This window comes from Delphinus delphis, chromosome 2 (assembly GCF_949987515.2).
Source record: "Delphinus delphis chromosome 2, mDelDel1.2, whole genome shotgun sequence".
NCBI classification, from domain to species: domain Eukaryota; kingdom Metazoa; phylum Chordata; class Mammalia; order Artiodactyla; family Delphinidae; genus Delphinus; species Delphinus delphis.
Genome location: NC_082684.1, coordinates 90,542,167 through 90,560,509, shown reverse-complemented (window position 1 = coordinate 90,560,509; position 18,343 = coordinate 90,542,167).

Sequence of the window (18,343 nt, the reverse complement as noted above, 5' to 3'; positions counted from 1 at the left end):
AGCTGTTTCTGTCCCCACATTTCATCTTGGGTCTCTTTGTGAAATGTGCAGTTCAATTTAGTGTTGACAGATCAATCCAGTGAGTGTGAGTTTATATACAATTCAGTATTAACTTCCAGCCAACTGTAAACCAAAGCACTCTAGTTAGACAAAGTCACCTCTTCCTAGTCGGCTTGACATTATCTTTTAACCAGTAATAGGAGCCAGTGTCTGTGGGATTGATCCTTATGATCATCACATAAGGTCCAGTAGGAAGACTGGAAGACTCATTACTGTAAGTTCTTATTTAGAGCTGAGTGAAGTTTTTGATATAAACTTTAGGCTACCTAATCTAGCTGCTAGAATGTTTTCCATCATAAGAAAGAGTTCTGTAGTGGTAGACAGGAGGCCTGGCTGTAGTCGTGGCTCTGCCAGTACCCAGTGTGTATGTGCCTGGAGAGCAGTTCAGATAGCAGGGGAGAAGCCAGCTGGCTGAGTGGGGTTACTGATGCTTATTTGGGGGAAACTTTTATGAGTAGAAGCAGGAGCTGCTGTCCAGTAGAGCACTTAACAGTACCTCACAATTTAAGAGGAAATACTTTCAGAAGAGAAAGGAGAGCAAAAGGGGTTAACCTGTCAGACTGGTAAACTGAGAAAGCAAGGACCAAATTCAGGAAGAAAAGCTCATGACAGACCCAAGAGTCCTCCTTGAGAAGGAGGAGAATAAGAAAAAGAATTGGTCCATAGTAAAATCTGAGCTGTGAATGCACTCTTTGAAACCCTAGACTGCTTCTGACTCATGTCCCCACCCCTACCTCTTGATTATTAATTACAAGGGGAAGCTAACACATCAGACAATATAGAAAATGGAGGAAAAATATCAGTTTAGTAGGGGAGACAGATCCCAAAACCAGTAAAAAGAAAACAAAAATAACAAATTTATATAAATGCTATCAAAGGAGAAGGATACTTAGAGAATCACAGGAGGTTACTTTCTACTACTGTCTCCAGAATAGACCTTTCTGAGGAATTGATATTTAAGCTAAAATTAGAAAGAACAGCCCTGTGAAGACCCACAGAGCTTGAGGGAACTGTATTTGCAAAGGTCCTGAGGCAGGAAAGAGCCTGTCCTGTTTGAAGAACTGGGGAAAAAACAGTGAGGCTAGTTCAAGATGAATAATTGAGGTGAAGTTAGAAAGGCATATGTGGTAGATCACTCTTAGGCAAATATTCACTTCCTCCCTCGTAACCACTTCCATGGATGAAGATAGTTGTCTACTTCACTGTTGTTGGACTTGGCCATGTGATTTGCTTTGGCTGCACAGTGGATGGGTGAACTCTGCTAACCCTTAACTTTGGCCTCAGCCACCATCACTTCTTTGGTCAAGGGATACTGCACATAGGATGCAAGAAGAGGTTTAAAATAAACGTGCCTGCTCAGTTGGGCTCACTCTGTTGCACTCTTGTCACTGTGATGCAAGAACATATCCTAGACAGTCCACTGGTAGCAGGTGGATGAGAGACACGAGTGACTGACATGGATCTAACATGCAGCTTGGAGTCAAGAGCAGCTGAGCCAGCCCTACCTAGTTCAGCCAACCTCCAGCTGATCTGCAGATGCTTGAGTGAGATTAAAGCATAGCTGTTTTAAGGGTGCTTTGTTATTCAGCATTTTTGGGGAATAACTGACAGAGTATAGAAGGGTCATCTTACAGAGCTTATGGGAAAAAAACTGAAGAGTTTTAAATCGAGAGTGATATGATATGAATTATATTTATTGCAGCTCACCTTGGCTTCTGTGAGAGGCCAGTGAGGAGGAAGCAGTTAGAATAGTCCATTTGGAAAGAATGGTAGCGATGCAGTAAAAGAGAAATGAATTATTTTAAATAAGTCTTGGGTGCAGAATCAACAGTACCGGCTAGTTATATTCCGAGAGAAAGGAAAGTGAAGAACTAAAGAGTGACTCCCAGGTTTCCAGCCTGGACAACTGGATAAAGAGTAAAACACTTTTGGTTTTCCATACTACTATTTTTTTCACAATAATAATGTAAATGGCTATACAGTCAGTTAGCATATCATAAATTACTTAATCATTATTTTGAACGTTGGTTTGTATCCAGTTTTATTCTCTCACCAAAAACTCAACACTTAACCTCTAAGTACAGGTAATTCTCATATATTTTAGATGTGGGAGGGGGTGTAGATTCCTAGAAATGGGATAACTGGATCAAAGCATTCCAGTGGCGTCTTTTCTTTTTTCTCCAAAGAGTTCATTCCTTCCCACAGACAGGAAGTGAATGGGGAATGTGGAAGAAGCACATCCACAAACAGCAATGAATTTTGCTTTGGTGAAATGTCACAGCCTCCTTGAGGCTTCTAAGAATAGCAATAGCAAACCTTTATAAAATGTTCTGTATGCGCCAGACACTGTTCTAGGCACTTTATATATACATTAATGGATCTAACCCTCACAACAAGTCTATGATGTAGGTACTAATGTTATTCCCATTTTGCAAATAGGAAACCTGAGGCAGAGATGCTAAATAACTTGCCTCTAAGAGCATAAGCAACAATTCTGCAGAAATCACTGTCTCTATGGTAAGGATGATGCTGAAACATGTGTTACTTAACCACAGGTACCTTATTTGGACTTGTAGAAGAAATTGCTTCTCACTTTTGTACCAAATAATCCTTGTACTTATTCTAAAGAAATGCTAAATTTTTTAAAATTAATTTTTATTGGAGTATAGTTGATTTACAATGTTGTGTTAGCTTCTGCTGTAAAGCAAAGTAAATCAGTTATACATATACATATATCCATGCTTTCTTGTGGAATCTAAAAACATGGTACAGGACTTCCCTGGTGGCACAGTGGTTAAGAATTCACCTGTCAATGCAGGGGACATGGGTTCCAGCCCTGGTCCAGGAAGATCCCACATGCCGTGAAGCAGCTAAGCCTGTGCACCACAACTACTGAGACTGTGCTCTAGAGCCCGCAAGCCACAACTACTGAGCCCGTGTACACAACTACTGAAGCCTGTGCACCTAGAGCCCATGCTCTGCAACAAGAGAAGCCACTGCAATGAGAAGCCCGCACACTGCAATGAAGAGTAGCCCCCGCTCACCGCAACTAGAGAAAGCCTGCACGCAGCAACAAAGACCCAACGCAGCCAAAAATAAATAAATAAATTTAAAAAATGGTACAAATGAACCTATTTACAAAACAGAAACAGAGTCACAGATGTAGAAAACAATCTTATGGTTACCAAGGGGAAAGGGGGGGAGGGATAAATTGGGAGATTGGGATTGACATATACACACTACTATATATAAAATAAATAACTAATAAGAACCTACTGTATAATCAATAAAGTAGTGACCTATATGGGCATAGAATCTAAAAAAGGAAATGACAAATTTTTAACTCATGAGTTTTGTACCAAGTAATCATGTGTTTCTCTAAAGCAAATGGTAGGATTTTACTGGACAGACTTTGATTAGATTTTATCTGGAAAACCTGGAGCCAAATGTCTAGCCCAGTTGTGGCAACGTCTAGAGCTTTCTGCATGTTTATCCCCATTCCTATATCCCTGCTATGCCTCTGTCTATCATCTTTTCTCATTTACTTCTAATTTTAATTTATCCCATGATGGCTTTTATATATCTTGTAAGTTTCCTTAAATCCTTTTTGAAACAAAAAGAAATAGAAATAATAAGAGACAGATTCAGACAAGCTTTAAAAAAAGAATGTCAGTATAAAATCAGCTCAAACTACGTCTATAAATTCCACAGGGTCAATGTCACGGATATATGTTGTTTGTTTGTTTGTTTGCTTGCTTTTGACGTTCTTTGGCACTTCCAATTGTTTTAAGTGGTATCTTCAGTGAACTTGATCAGGAAACAAACGCTACCTGAAAGAGTCTTCCCTTTCCAACCCCTCTTCTGTTTGTTCCCTGAGAAACCTGGTGCAACCAAATAATAATAACAATCCTTAAAATACTAATGCAAATTTTTAAATAATAATAATGATATTTATTAAGTGTTTACTACTGTTCTAAGCAGTAAAACTTAGGCAGGCACTGTTCTAAGCACTTTACAACAAATTATGTTATTTACTCCTTACAACAATCCCATGAGGACCTCACTGCCATTATACACATACTACAGATGGAGACAAAGGTTTCAGGAGGTGAAGTAACTTGCCCAATGACACAGAGCTAGCAAATGGCAGATTTTCAGATTGAACCGAGGTTTGTTCAGCAACCAAGCCTGTATTATTAATTATGCAATATTTACATATATGCCTGGGATAATGAGCTCCCAATTTTCTTTAAAATTATTTCTATTTTTCTTTGTCACATTGTCGACCCTGATGTAACATTTATCTGAATCAATCTGTCAGGGGAAATAAATGAGCATTTTTTGAATCCCTCCTATATGCCAGGTACGGGACCAGGCACTTTAAACATTGTTCATTAATCCTCACAACAATTTCATGAGGTGGATATTATTGGTCATGTTGAAACTTGAACATACTGGGACTCAAAAAGGTTTAAGTTACTCATCCAAGATCACAAAATTAGTAAGGGTCAAAGCTAGGATAGAATCTGAATGCCTTGAAATCCACGTTTTGTTTTGTTCTTTCCATGACTTTGGGAAAACTACAACTTTAATGCATCTCAACCTTCTCATCAGTAAAATGGAATAATAAGATTTGCCTTAAATTTCCTGGACAGTGTGCTCCAGGTTGACCATGTATAACAATTAGGTAGTAAAATGCTTTGAAAATTACTTCCCACTGCACTTTCTGGGTTACTATTAATGAAGGATTTCTGGTGTCCTAGGAGACTGCTTACCCCTGGGGATGTGGCCACAAGGCTAAGTGGCCCTGAATTAGTCTGATAAAGGGAAGCAATTGGGAGCAGGATGAACCACCCAAACAGCAGGGCCTGTGATCAGGCGCGTAATGGATGGCCTCAAAGTGCACGTGTGCTCATAATGACTGCCTGCAGGGGCAGTGCCACTGCTACTGCTTCCTTACTTCCTTATTCCCACCTCTACTGCATTTGTAAGTAGGTAAAAGACAGAGATAAATGTTCCTGTCTCAATACCCAAGCCCAGCTGGCCTGTAAGATAGTTTGATTCCATGAATTTAATTTGACTCATGATTTCTAGCTTTTGTGCCATTGCCATAAGAACAGACCTTACAGATCTCCAACTACCGGAAGAGTGATTGACCAGGGTCCCCAGCTGCTGTCCACTGACACCCAGCACAGGCCTGCAAAAGGTCATGCTTCCCACAGGCTACTGCAGGGCTACCGAGACAGGTCCCAGCCTGAGAGACACAGACTCCTCTAACAGTCAACTTTGGCTGTAGAACTCCCCGTCTGAAGGCCTTGTTGCACATTCATTAGACTACAAGACAAGCTGGGACCTTCCTTCCCTCTCTCCTTCACTGGGGTCAGTCTTGGAAACTTCAAGGTCTGAAATTTCACCCAGACTCCCCTATATCTCTTCATTTTCACTCACAGGCATTTCCCCGAAAAAGAGCCTCATACGTTGAAATGCCCTGTGGGCGAATGTTTCTTGAAGGACTTGGACTAGCACGGTTTACAATGTTTCCCGCTGCTTAGTGTTCTCTTAATTCTACCCTTCCCACCGTTCCCATGAGCATTCATTGATTTCCCCCAAGCCCCTATTCCCAGTTGGAAGCTTTTCCTGCTACCACTTATCTTTACCTCTTTTAGGGTACATAGGTTATTTTACCATAAATTATGGTTATCTACGTAGATATTTTATCTCCTCCACCAGATGTTGAACCCCTGAAAGTAATAGCAGCAAAACTTACTGACATATTATATCACTCTATGCCAGGCATTGTACTATGGGCTTTACATACATATCTACTTAATCCTCATCAACACATGTCGAGGTATACATTATCAATTTCATTTTACAGAGAAGAAAATTGAAGCCCAGAGAAATTAAATGACTTGTTCAGTGCTGCACAACTAGTTGGTAGTAGACCTTATTTTAAATTTTGGCTTTTAAACTAAATCTTGTGCTCAAATTATTATTCAATCCCTGTCAAAAGCCCTTGCTGATATAAAAAGTGCTAGATAACTAATCCTATTTCTTATCTTAACTCCTAGGAAGCAGAGGGCTAAATTTTATGCCCTGTTGGAGCAGATGTACTTTGCTTTGGGGTTCAGGTATAGTTGTTGTTCCCTAGCCTCAATATTTATTTATTTATTTACTTGTTTACTTGTTTACTTATTTACTTATTTAGCGGTACGCAGGCCTCTCACTGTTGTGGCCTCTATCGTTACGGAGCACAGGCTCCAGACGCGCAGGCTCAGCGGCCATGGCTCACGGGCCCAGCCGCTCCGTGGCATGTCGGATCTTCCCGGACCAGGGCACGAACCCGTGTCCCCTGCATCGGCAGGCGGACTCTCAACCACTGCGCCACCAGGGAAGCCCTCAACCTTTATTGTTAGTCCTTTTTTGTTGTTGTTGTTAATTGCTGTATTTCTAACGTACATGAATCTTTTTCTTTGGAGGAGTGGCAGGTATAAAAAGCAAGCAAGAACCTCTGGATCTGTACGCTTTGGGTTCAGGTACATAGGAATATAGAGATACAATTCTCTGACAAAACCAAAACAGGCTATGAAAAGTGACCTCAGAGAAAGCAGAGGCCAGGTGATGCTTTTCTCTGTTAAAACAAAAAGGAATTAATTTTTATAAATTCACACAGCAATTTGCTTATGGAAATTAGAATGGAATTCAGTACTCCCAGTTCCCAGGGCAAAGACCATGTTCATTGCCTTCATAGCAGAAAGGAACAGCGTAATGTCTACTGTGACTATGTCACAATGTATATTCATGTGTATTGAGACAAGGTATTGTAAATGGAAACCAGGTCTATGAAGCACCTTACTTGACTTAACGGCACTTATTAGCTCTTGAATTCTTTATTGCAATGTTCTGTTTGTAGTGCAAATTGCATTATTAAGTACTGATGAAAATTCCTAAAAATACTCCTCTATCTATCTAAAAGATAGATGCAATATTTATATGAGTTATGAAAACTGTTGTATATAATGACTCGGAGCACTGCCTCGTGAATTCTGTGGTAAAAAATTACAGTCCGGTTCGATGAATGTAATTATTCAGGCACCCAGTCTGATTTATCATCTTGATGAGAAACTGAGCCATGAAATATCCTCTGCTAGAAATCAGCCTTCACTCATTTTGCAAATACACCCAAGAGAAGCAGGAGGGGTGAGAAAAACAACAAATGATCTGCCAGGACTAGAAGAAACATATTTCTTTTTCTTTACTTAAAACAAAACAAAACTGTAGCAATCAAACGTTAATTTTGAAATAGATAAATGGGAAAAAACTACACACTCCTGTATATGATTTTGGCAGTGTGAGCCTGACTCAGGGCTAGAGATGTCTGCTTTCACACCACTTATTCAAGATCAAAACCCAGGGATGGTGAGACCCAGAGGGAGGAGCTTCTGAACAGGAGGCGTGGAGGCGTGTGGAGCTCTCCACACAGACATCCTCATGCCACAGTTGGTAGCTAATTAGTCCTTTGCAGGCAGCAGTGTCTCTGCTGGCCTCTGCTCACTGCTCAGTACACAAATTAGTGAAAATGAGTCACAGTGTGTGCAGGCGAATGGGTATGATGAAATCTGCAGAGGTCAGCTTGCTGAGAAATCACTGCAAAGGAAAACACGACCTCCTGACAGATGGAAGAGTGGGAAGCTGATAAGGATGTTTCAGAAAAAGGAAAAGGTGAAGTGGGAAAAGAACCACGCTTCCCAGCTGTGAACAAGAGAACTAAAATGCAAACTAAAAATGCAGCAAATATTTTAAATTTGCCCTTTATTCCAGATCTGTTAAAAAGCACCTCTTACACATTGCCAAACATGCATACAATGTTTTGGCTTTTCTCTTTTGACACAACTGCTGTCACTTGGAGGAGGTGGGGCGGGCATGTGGAAGCTGGTAGTTGCCTATTCTGATTTGTGGGAACACAGATCCTGCCATTTTGTCCTTAAACCAAAGGTCCCTGGAATTTCTAACATTTAGAAAGCATTTAAAGGCCCAGCCAAAAATGAAATGGGGTATAAGCAATAACTGAGCCTATTACAAATGAGACAGTGGAAAAAGACTTTGTGTGTGTGAGTGTGTATATGTGTGAGAATGTGTGTGTTTCAGGGAGTAGGAGCTTGAACTTGGGTCATGAGATACACAGAGTTGCTTCTGAGAATAAAGGTAATATATTATGAGAAACTGAATGTGTGCTAAAATTCTGTGGCCTGCCAGAGACCATTCAGTATAGCTTGATGGTTAAGAGTTCTGCCTCTGGAATCAGAAAGAGCAGGGTTCAAGTACCAATTTTTCCCCTACATCTGTAAACCTGGTCAATTGCTAATCTCTCTGAGCCTCAATTTTCATTATCTTATATATTTATAATATAAATACATAATATTTAACTCATAGGGTTCTTGTGAAGTAAAGCATTTAGCTCATTGTCTGACACAAGTACTCAACAAAATATTACTATAGTCTTGTGAGTTCCGAGCCTCTGCCAGTGCCAGATAATAATGGAAGCTTGAATTCTAAAAGGAAGAGTATGCTCCCTTGAGGAATATCAGTGCTGGCAGCTTTAAAAATCAGCTAGTAGCCAGGGGATAGGAGGAGTTAGAGACCCACTACAGTGCTGTTGTCCGTTCCACTCTGCATGGGAGGCACTGTTATCTGACATGCTCATACATTTTCCATGTGTGCTATCTGAGCTAATAAGTCACCAAGATGAATCAGTCCACAACTCTTCCCAAATGAGCTGAGGCGTAAATGAAGACACTAGGATCTTGCCTATGTGACCCTAGCGAATAATGATCCTCCACAACCCTGGACGTAGGGGATTGGCTTAAGACCATTTAGTTGCATCAGAGCTGTGGAATACCAGAGGGCTGAGAAAAAATATTGTCCTCCTGAGGACAGGCACAGAGGGAAGTCCCTTGGATCTTTTTTTTTTTTTTTTTTTTTTTTGCATTACGCGGGCCTCTCACTGTTGTGGCCTCTCCCGTTGCGGAGCACAGGCTCCGGATCGCAGGCTCAGCGGCCATGGCTCACGGGCCCAGCTGCTCCGCGGCATGTGGGATCTTCCCGGACCAGGGCACGAACCCGTGTCCCCTGCACTGGCAGGCGGACTCCCAACCACTGCACCACCAGGGAAGCCCCCTTGGATCATTCTGAGAGATAAAAATTAGAACCATGCAAATGTCACCTGTCACCTGTCTTCACCAAATAGTGCTATAAGATTAACAAGCAAGAATTAAGTACAGAGGGCTGTCCTTCTGATTTCATGTTTTTCTATAGTCCTACCTACTAGATGATGGGCTCTCTGAGAACAGAAACCATGTCTTAGCCATGTGTGTATTCAACCTGGGTACTTGATCAGCTCTATAAACCTTTGTTGACTTGGCTTCATTAGCATAAAAATGCCTCAGTATCCCATTTTAAAAGGCTTGATTCATCATGTAATTGTTTATTTGTAAGAGAGCTTATATAATAATACCATTCCTGTGTTTCTTTTGCTGTGTTAATCTACTAATGTTCTACTGAAAACAAGTAGCAGTGATTCGCAACTTTTCTCTATTTCATCAAATATTTCCTTCCCAAGGAGAAAAGTAGTGAAAAATATTCTCAGGGCATTTACAAGGTCTTATTCACCGCTGTTGCCTCTAAACCCAAACACAGTCTCTGGCTCAGAGTAAATATTCAACACATTCTCACTGAATGAATGAATGAAAAAAGGGGGCCAGGTAGGACAAAGATCATTTATAACCATGCATAAGGGGAGTTAGCTCATATGTTCCCCACTGTTTCATTAGTCACCACTTAGAAAGTTTGTTCACGGTGCCTATAAATTCATTGTAAGATGATGAGGTTTACTACTCATTTTCCCCCTAATTTTACATTAATATCACATTACTTTGCCTTTGTATACAATTGTATACTTTTTCTTTTTAAGTGTGGTCACAACTATTATTTTGTCTTACCTCTGCTAAAAAAACATTTTTATTTATATATAATAAACTCCATGACACCCTCTTTGATAGGTTACTTTGAAATCTTCAAGAAAGCCCCCAAGTCAACCCTAGTAGAGAAGGATCACCTTCCCAATGCCTTTTATTGGAGTATCCCCAAGGTCGTAAGTGTGGCTAGTGTGCCCCTGAGTCTGGGGCATGGATCAGATTGGTTTCGGGAACTATCCTGTAGGTGTCACTCCAGAGAGTGATTTGGGTAAGAGAGACCCCCTACAGAATAAGGCCTTTTGGTCAGTCTACAAGGGTGATCAGTGGATGGGCTCTTGCTCAAAAATAGAATTTGCACCTATTGGCTATTTCCAGTAATAAGCTAAAGCCACGAACAGGATACTACCTGTTGGATTGTCCAAGTTTGCGGCGGAACCTATGGATTTGCTCTGAAATAGCATATTTTGGAGATTATAAATCCACCATAATCCACTGTCATTTTCACCATGTTCTCTACTACAGTAATGTTGAACCAGATGTTCAAAGGGTAAAATCTACTAAAAGAATGTTTGGCGCTAAGCCCAGGAGGCTGGTAGCTTCAGCCTGTTATGTCTCTGAGCCACAGAGATGTTTAACTTGTTTTTTTTATTGCAGCTGTTTTAATTTTCTCCTTCTAGCATTTTATTTATCATCACTAGGCGTTAAAGTCATGGGTGATGTATGATGACCTCTAGCTATTTTGACTTCATGTTCTAGAGTCACTTTTAATTGACTCCCAAATCTAGGCTCATCTTTGAGAGTACTCTCATTATTGTATTACAATAGCTATTTCAACAGAATATCTCTTTGACTGACTTAACATACCATTCATTTCTAAAATATAATGAGACCCTCTATACTGAATTCTCTTGTTCAGCAGGTTATCATTACTAAGCCCACATACACGCTCATACTTCTACTCCCATAAAATGAGTTGACTACTTTTTTTTTCTTAATATGAAGAAAAGCCATTTTATTCTAAAATACAGCCTGGAGTCCTGTAAAAAGATTCTTGTTTTCTTATAGTATCTAAAACATGTCTTTCTGTAAATTGTTTTCTGGGTTTTTAAATTTTTTATTTATTTATTTTTTAAATTTTACTGAGGTATAGTTGATCTACTTTCTGAAAGTCACTTACACGTTCCTAAACCCACTAATATAGTTGTTCTTATTACAGCATTTATATAATTGAATTAAAATAAATTAACCAATTAAATGTGATATTAAAATAAAAAGAATTGTTCTTATTACAGAAATTACATTGATGCTTTCAAAAGAATTTTGAAGGTGTGTCCCCAAAGAATCAGCTTTCAAAGTCTGTATAGATGGGATAACTATAAATGTTTTTTTGCGGGGGGAGCTGCAGCAGGAGACTGTATACTCATATTGGTTAGCAAATGTCTCAGAGTTCCAATCTTGCTTCCAACTGAACTTGGAAATTGAGAATTATACATGTGGGTGTGGTTAATGCAAGAGAGTCATTAGAAAAAAGAAAGAATCAACAGAATCCAACTCAAAAGAAAATATCCTGGCATTACGCTGAAAAAAACTGTGGTTGAATGTACATTTATAGGCTCTACTTTAAAATAAAATGTTTAGAGTGTATGTGTTCCATATTTTGATTCCCTTTTTAATGTTCTTTTTTGATTAACCAACCAAAATATGTCAGATGAAAGGGCTTCTACTACATTTCTAAACGTGGTATTTACTCAGGCTGAGGAGATTTCTTATTCTCTGCTCAGAACTTTCTATATCAAGTCTCTAGTTGTGAAGACTACTTATCTCACTTAAAACTTCTCTCCACTAATCTCTTATCAAAATCCTATTCAAAATTCACCTCTTCCACAAAAGTTTCTCTGATTAATTCCACCTGTGTTTTAATTACCTTTACTTTATATCCCCTTATCACATATCTCAATCTACCCATCTCAATTGCTTCTTCTTTTTATACTGCCAGGTATTAAACACTTTTCTTATCTGTTAGGCTACTTTTCCTAAATAGATTATAAGTTTTTCCAAAACAAAGACTGCTTCTTCTCTGTTTTGAAATTTCCTTCAGTGTCTTTGACAGTACTCTCTATAGAGTGGGGTTACTCAATATGGCTTAATTGACCTATCATTTAGACATTTAATTGAATGGATTAAATAAATGATTTCATATACACAAATATTTTCTTCCTTACAAATCCCAGTTTTGAGGAAGGCATAAGCAGTTCCCCAAGAACATTATTTCTACCCCCAAAGCTGTAGAAATTTGGTGGGAGAAATGTAGAAATTTTGGGTTAATTTATCAGTGAGATAATATGAAAGACAGCTGACTACGTCAATGAAGGATTTACAAATTCAAATGTTCATAGCTGGGCTGAAAATTATATTTCAGGCTACGACAGTTACAGAGCCAGAAGGCAGTTTCCAACATAATCCTACCCTTTCTATCTCTGTTTTAAGATAGTCTCTGGTTGTAGAAGGGAACAAATTACACGAGAAAATGCAGTATGTGTCTTCTGGTATACCCTTCGCCAAATGACTACAAACTGCTCACCTCGACTGTCAGAGTTAATGTTCTTTCCTCAATGTCCAGAGTATGTCTGGAAGTAAGATATCTATATTCTGGAAATGGCCTAGTGAGTAGCTCATTAAATGTTGTGTTGTCAGAGCTGAGTATAATACTAATAGAGCTGTCTGCCACTTCTAGTAATCCCATTTTACAGATTATACAATTGATTCAGATAAGTCCGGATTCATTTAGCAGAATCTTATCTTTCCAAGCCACAGGAAGTACTTAATGGAGTAGATGGCAGCATCTAGTAGAAAATAATGTACTTAGGCCAGCTTTGTGCCTTTTGCAATACATTGCACTAACTAAAATAAGCAAGGCATTAAGAATTCTGTCTTGGAAGTAGGCACCAAGTTTGAGGCACAAAGAGTATTCACTGATTTTTTTGATTATCATGAAAATTCTTAGATTGGGAGGAAAGACTGGATTCACCTAAACTTTAAAAGATGTGCAAAGCACATGTCCCAGTGATAATATACCAAATAATTGGCCTAACATTTCCTCATGAACATCCTTTGACCTTTAACATTGAGAACAGGAGTCCAATTTTAAAACAGGGAAGCAGAGGAAAAACAGCATTTCTTTCAGACACAGTATTTTTGGTAGTCACACTTGCTGGGGATATTCTGCTTCCAGAGAGGTGAGAATTGTGCTTCTATTATCAGCCTATCAAGATGCAGACCAAGTACGTGTTTTTAAGCATATCTCCCACTAAGGACATTTCCAGTTAATACATTTAATTGAAAGTGACCAGGCAGCATAAACTTTCATCTAAACACTTTAATATAAACATGTAGGAATCTCACTAAGCAGGTAGGTTTTCCAAATCTCAGTCTGAAAGGACAACACCCTCCCACCAAAAAGAAATTAAGAAGCAGTAGCATTGTAATTTGTCTCAACCCCTCTCACCAGCCATAAATACCTTAATAGTCCCCTTAGACTCTTGGGGAAGGGGTTATTAGAGGTCGCCTGTAAGATTTCACTCAGTTCCTGTATTTCAGATAACTTTTTCAGTTCTATTCTCACTTTACCACTTCAGACTCAGTCACTCCTTCCCTGGCTTATTTTGGGATTGACTCCATACTACATACTGACAACTTCCAACCCTTCCACCATTGAGGAATGCTTTTTCATTTTATGAGAGTTTAATTTCCACATACCCTTTACTACTTCCCTGCAAGGACTCATAGGCTCTGATTCTTAGGTCTCCATAAAACAGCTTTTTTCCCCCTAAGCATTGCCCTCTATTTCTCATCCCTGTAGCCCAGGAGGCACTCAGCAGCAGTGACAGACATAAGTTACTATTTCCATCTGATTGCATTGCTAGGAATTACTGAATTCCCCCATGAGGCCCCTTGTACCTATTTCCTGATGGCTCCAAAGATGACAGCCAATCCCTGAAATCATTTCATGTTATTAAGACACAAATTTATTATCACTGAATAAATTATATATTTGATTCAAAATTCAAGCTAAATGGAAGACTTAGATTATTACTATCATCACACACAGATTTTATTATTAATTTGTTCATTTGAAATTTAATAATTCTAGGCAGGTCAAATAAATTATTTAAAATTGTATTCTGCCCTCAGACACAAATCCAACATATCTTCAGGCATTCATATATAGCTCCTTTAGAAGTCAAGATGATGTCTGGCAAATACCTACGGGGGAAAATAGGGTCATTGATCATCAACTATCAGACGCCAATTATTGGTTATTTTAAGCCAAATTAGCTGTTTAAGTTATAATTATAATATAAAAACAATAGATAACAATATCCAAATTAAGCTTCTGATGTTATCGTGGGAAAAATAAGGGGCTGATCAATTTCTCAGTAACAGATTCATACAAGGTCAACTCAGGGATCTGTGCAGACTGCTGATAGTTAACATATTTTACCCCACAAGAAGGCAATCGGCTTTAAAGCACACATCTCTGCCCATCTCCACAGTAATATGTAACCTAATAAAGAGCCACTGCTCCCCAGCTACCCATTGTCTGGGGAGAGTTGTTTATCTTTCTTTAGCAAGCTCTGCAGAAAGAAGAGCAGTTTTCCAAAACTTAGATGAACAGTCTGGGCTTACAAAATAGCATTTTGGTTTTCTCACAGTAGCAATTTTAGGCGACACTAGTGCTTGGCTAGAAAGCTGAACACGAGTTATAAACAACCATTCACATAACAACCGGGTGGACATTATGATGGAGCCAACTTTTATGTTCAACATCTCCATTGTAAAACCAGTTTGGCACTTGGTTTTGTAAAAGTAGAAGGCAGTTTGTGCAGGGGGTGCTGATGCGGATTTCTTGCTGTGCTCAGCATCAAGCAGCAGGCTGAATTAGTTATATTCAAATGCCAGTTGTGATAAAGAAAAGAAGTTTAAAGGAGTACCCCCAAAAGACAGATTTGTCAAAGGAAAAGCAGATGGAGATCCGAATAGGAGAACTGCAGCACAGGGAGTGCAAATCAGCTAGGGCGGCACGACTCATCCCTTCCACTGTCTCCTGGAAGTTCTCTCCCTGAAAACAACCAGTCAGGTGTTCAAGAAATGTTTGCTTCTCAAAAGGATTTATAAAACGTTTAAGTTCATTTCAGTGATGTGCACTGTTTGAGGACACAGCGCTAGACCCATTTTAAATAGTTGGCTTTCTCTACATGGGTTAAGCCCTGCAGTTATTAATATAAATAACATAGAACTGCAGGCTAAGAACAGGCAATATGAGTGGATTCAAACGTATAGAAATGCACTCAGTTTTAAAATTTTTTCTATATATAAAACACCAGCATTTGACTCATTCATATTTTTCCTATTAATAAAATAGAGCATAAATATAAATATATATGTAATGTCCATTATCCTTTAAATTGTCTTCAATGCATTATAAATCCTAATCCACACAATTTATTAGAAGAATAAAATTATATTTACTATGCATGCACCCCTGGTCATTTAATTTTGAGCAGACTTCTATAAGTAAATCCACACACTTTTCTTTGCCTTATAAGAATTAGAATTATAACTAGGTCAATAGACCAATTCTTTGCTGAAATGTTGGAAAACTGAATTTGACTTTTTTTTTTTTTTTTTGCGGTACGCAGGCCTCTCACTGTTATGGCCTCTCCCGTTGCGGAGCAAGCAGGCTCCGGACGCGCAGGCTCAGCGGCCATGGCTCACAGGCCCAGCCACTTCGTGGCATATGGGATCTTCCTGGACCGGGGCATGAACCCGTGTCCCCTGCATCGGCAGGCGGACCCTCAACCACTGCACCACCAGGGAAGCCCCCCTGAATTTGACTTTTTATCTTCCCTAGCTTGGTGTGAAGTCATGCTCTCTAGCCAGTTAAAAAGTCACTAAGATATGCATCAATATTATAATTCAATGGGTATGTGGAATAAAAAATTAAAACAAGTAATTTGCTTTGAAGAAAATAAGAATAAAAGGGGATGAGATGGAGACTTTGAGAAAACAGAGAGATGGAGGTGGAGGGGGAAGGTGAGGGAAGCGACAGGAGCAGAGGGAGGGAAAGGGGAAAGTCAACATGAGGCTCCGTGGTTGACAAACAGGCACCTGAAAAGCTCTCTACTCAAGGTTTTAGATGATTCCACACCAACACCACTCCTTCTTTTCTTCTACCCTCTGATTCATACTCCTGCTGCTCCTAGTGTCCTCCTGACCCAGCTCTTTGGAGCCAGGTAGTTTTTGCTTTTACAGCATCTACAACACCTGGAGACTTCTAGTCTATCAAATGTTAGACTGCTAGTATGGTTAGTCAGCTTTTTCAGACATCTCATAAGTAGCAATACTGACAAAATACGGTTAAGAAATGAGCAGAATGGCACAGACTGCAAATGGTATTTGAGTTCAGAGATGAAAAGTTATGAAGTGCCCTCTGGGGAACAGGAAAGAGGGTAGCAGTAAGCAGCTGCTGCTGCTTGGCCTCTGTGACAGGTCTACAGCAGAGCTGGAGAAACCAGACTTGAATCTGATCAGCAAGAGGGAAGACATTGCAGCATTTTTCTGTCTTTCCACTCAGCTTCAGGGGCTCAGATCTGGTCCCATATTCAGGTTCCTGAAGCACTGAGATGGCAGGATAAATAAGGCATCTAGCCCAAAGATGGAGACATTTGTACTTTGCTGCTCCTGCCCCTGATTTCTGCACAATAATCCTAAGCCTAGGACAGGTGCTAAGAGGTCTCGCTAATCAGTTGAGACAGGTGCTAAGAGGTCTCACTTGATAAAGTGTCCCTCATACGTAGTGAAAGCAGCCAAATCGAGGTTTAACCTCTACTGACAACCAGCCTTTGCAGGTGACTCCCAGACAGAGAAGAAAAGGAGAGCTCTGCCTCAGAAAGCCAAGGACAGGGGACGCGAAGGGTAGGAGACCAGTAGCGTTAAGGAGGCATTGATTCACCAGCTTGCATCTGGCTTGTCCACGGAAGATAGGCCCATTGCTATTCTTGCTTACTAAAAGGTTCCCCCAACAGAAGGGAGGAAATTCAGCCCTCACCCCAAGAATGATCTCTGTCACCATTTTCTGCTTGGTTCTTTTCCCTCTCACAGCTGTGAGGAAGGGTAAGCTGAGACTAGAGGACTTCTTTCTAACACCTCTCCCCGACTCCTTCAGTGGGATTTCTTCCACGAGCCAATTTCCTAATTCTGATCCCATTTCCTCCCTCTCAAATGAATGTTCCAGTCCCTTACATTAATACCCTTCTCATTTATTCTAGAATACAGGGAAGTGGCTATCTATCCTTAACACTGGAAAACAGTGAATGTTTGGAGCTACAGTGAATGTTTTCCTTTTTATTTGCTAGCATTCAGCATTTTTTGTCTTAGCACATTTCCAAAATAAGGTTGGTTTCTACCAGCTAATCTTCACATCTGCTGTGGTTCAGCCTGTAGCCATTACACGAACAAAAAGTTATTTACTGCTGAATGGATTCGTGCCACGACCCTGCTCATGGTTGTGCCTAAGAACCTCAATGAAATAAGAGAAACCAATTATTTGCCTTTATCCAATAAAAGATTAGCACTGCCATTTAGAGCTTTCGTTCAAAAGTCAGGGAAACTTTTACAGTATCGAAAACACAGATTTTGGTAAAAACATTTTTTAAAAACCACACCTGTATGAAACAGAACCTGGAACTTATTAGAAGGCATCAAGAATCATAGTAGCTCAATAACCAAGTGTTAAATTAAATAGTAATATTTAGTCACAAGGTTGGGAAATATCCAGTTTATGTATTATCATATATAGAAACCTCATAGTGTTCTTAGCAACTGTACCAAATACAGTTCAGTTTGCACATGGACGGCTCTGTCAGAGGAGTGAGGTAGGAGAATACTGTTTTACCCCTTCCTCCCTTTCTCATCCTCTGTGAGGGACATTTCTTTTTACTCCAGGACTCCAGTATCCAAAGCCATTCTTCCCGCTCCATCTCTCTTCTCTCTTAAACAAGGAACTCTTTGAAAACATGGTGATCGTAGTCATGTGTGAGAGTTAATGTATGTCATTGTGTTATTTCAAATACGGAGCGTATTTACATTTTAGGATATCTATAATTTCCAACCACGTTTCTTTTAAAAAACACACAAGCACTGGAAAACAAGTGAAGGAGGAGTGGGAGAGGAGGCTTCCTGGCCTATGAAAATCCCACTGTCCATGTGACAACCTGCTACAAACACAATAGCACCTAAAATGACATCTC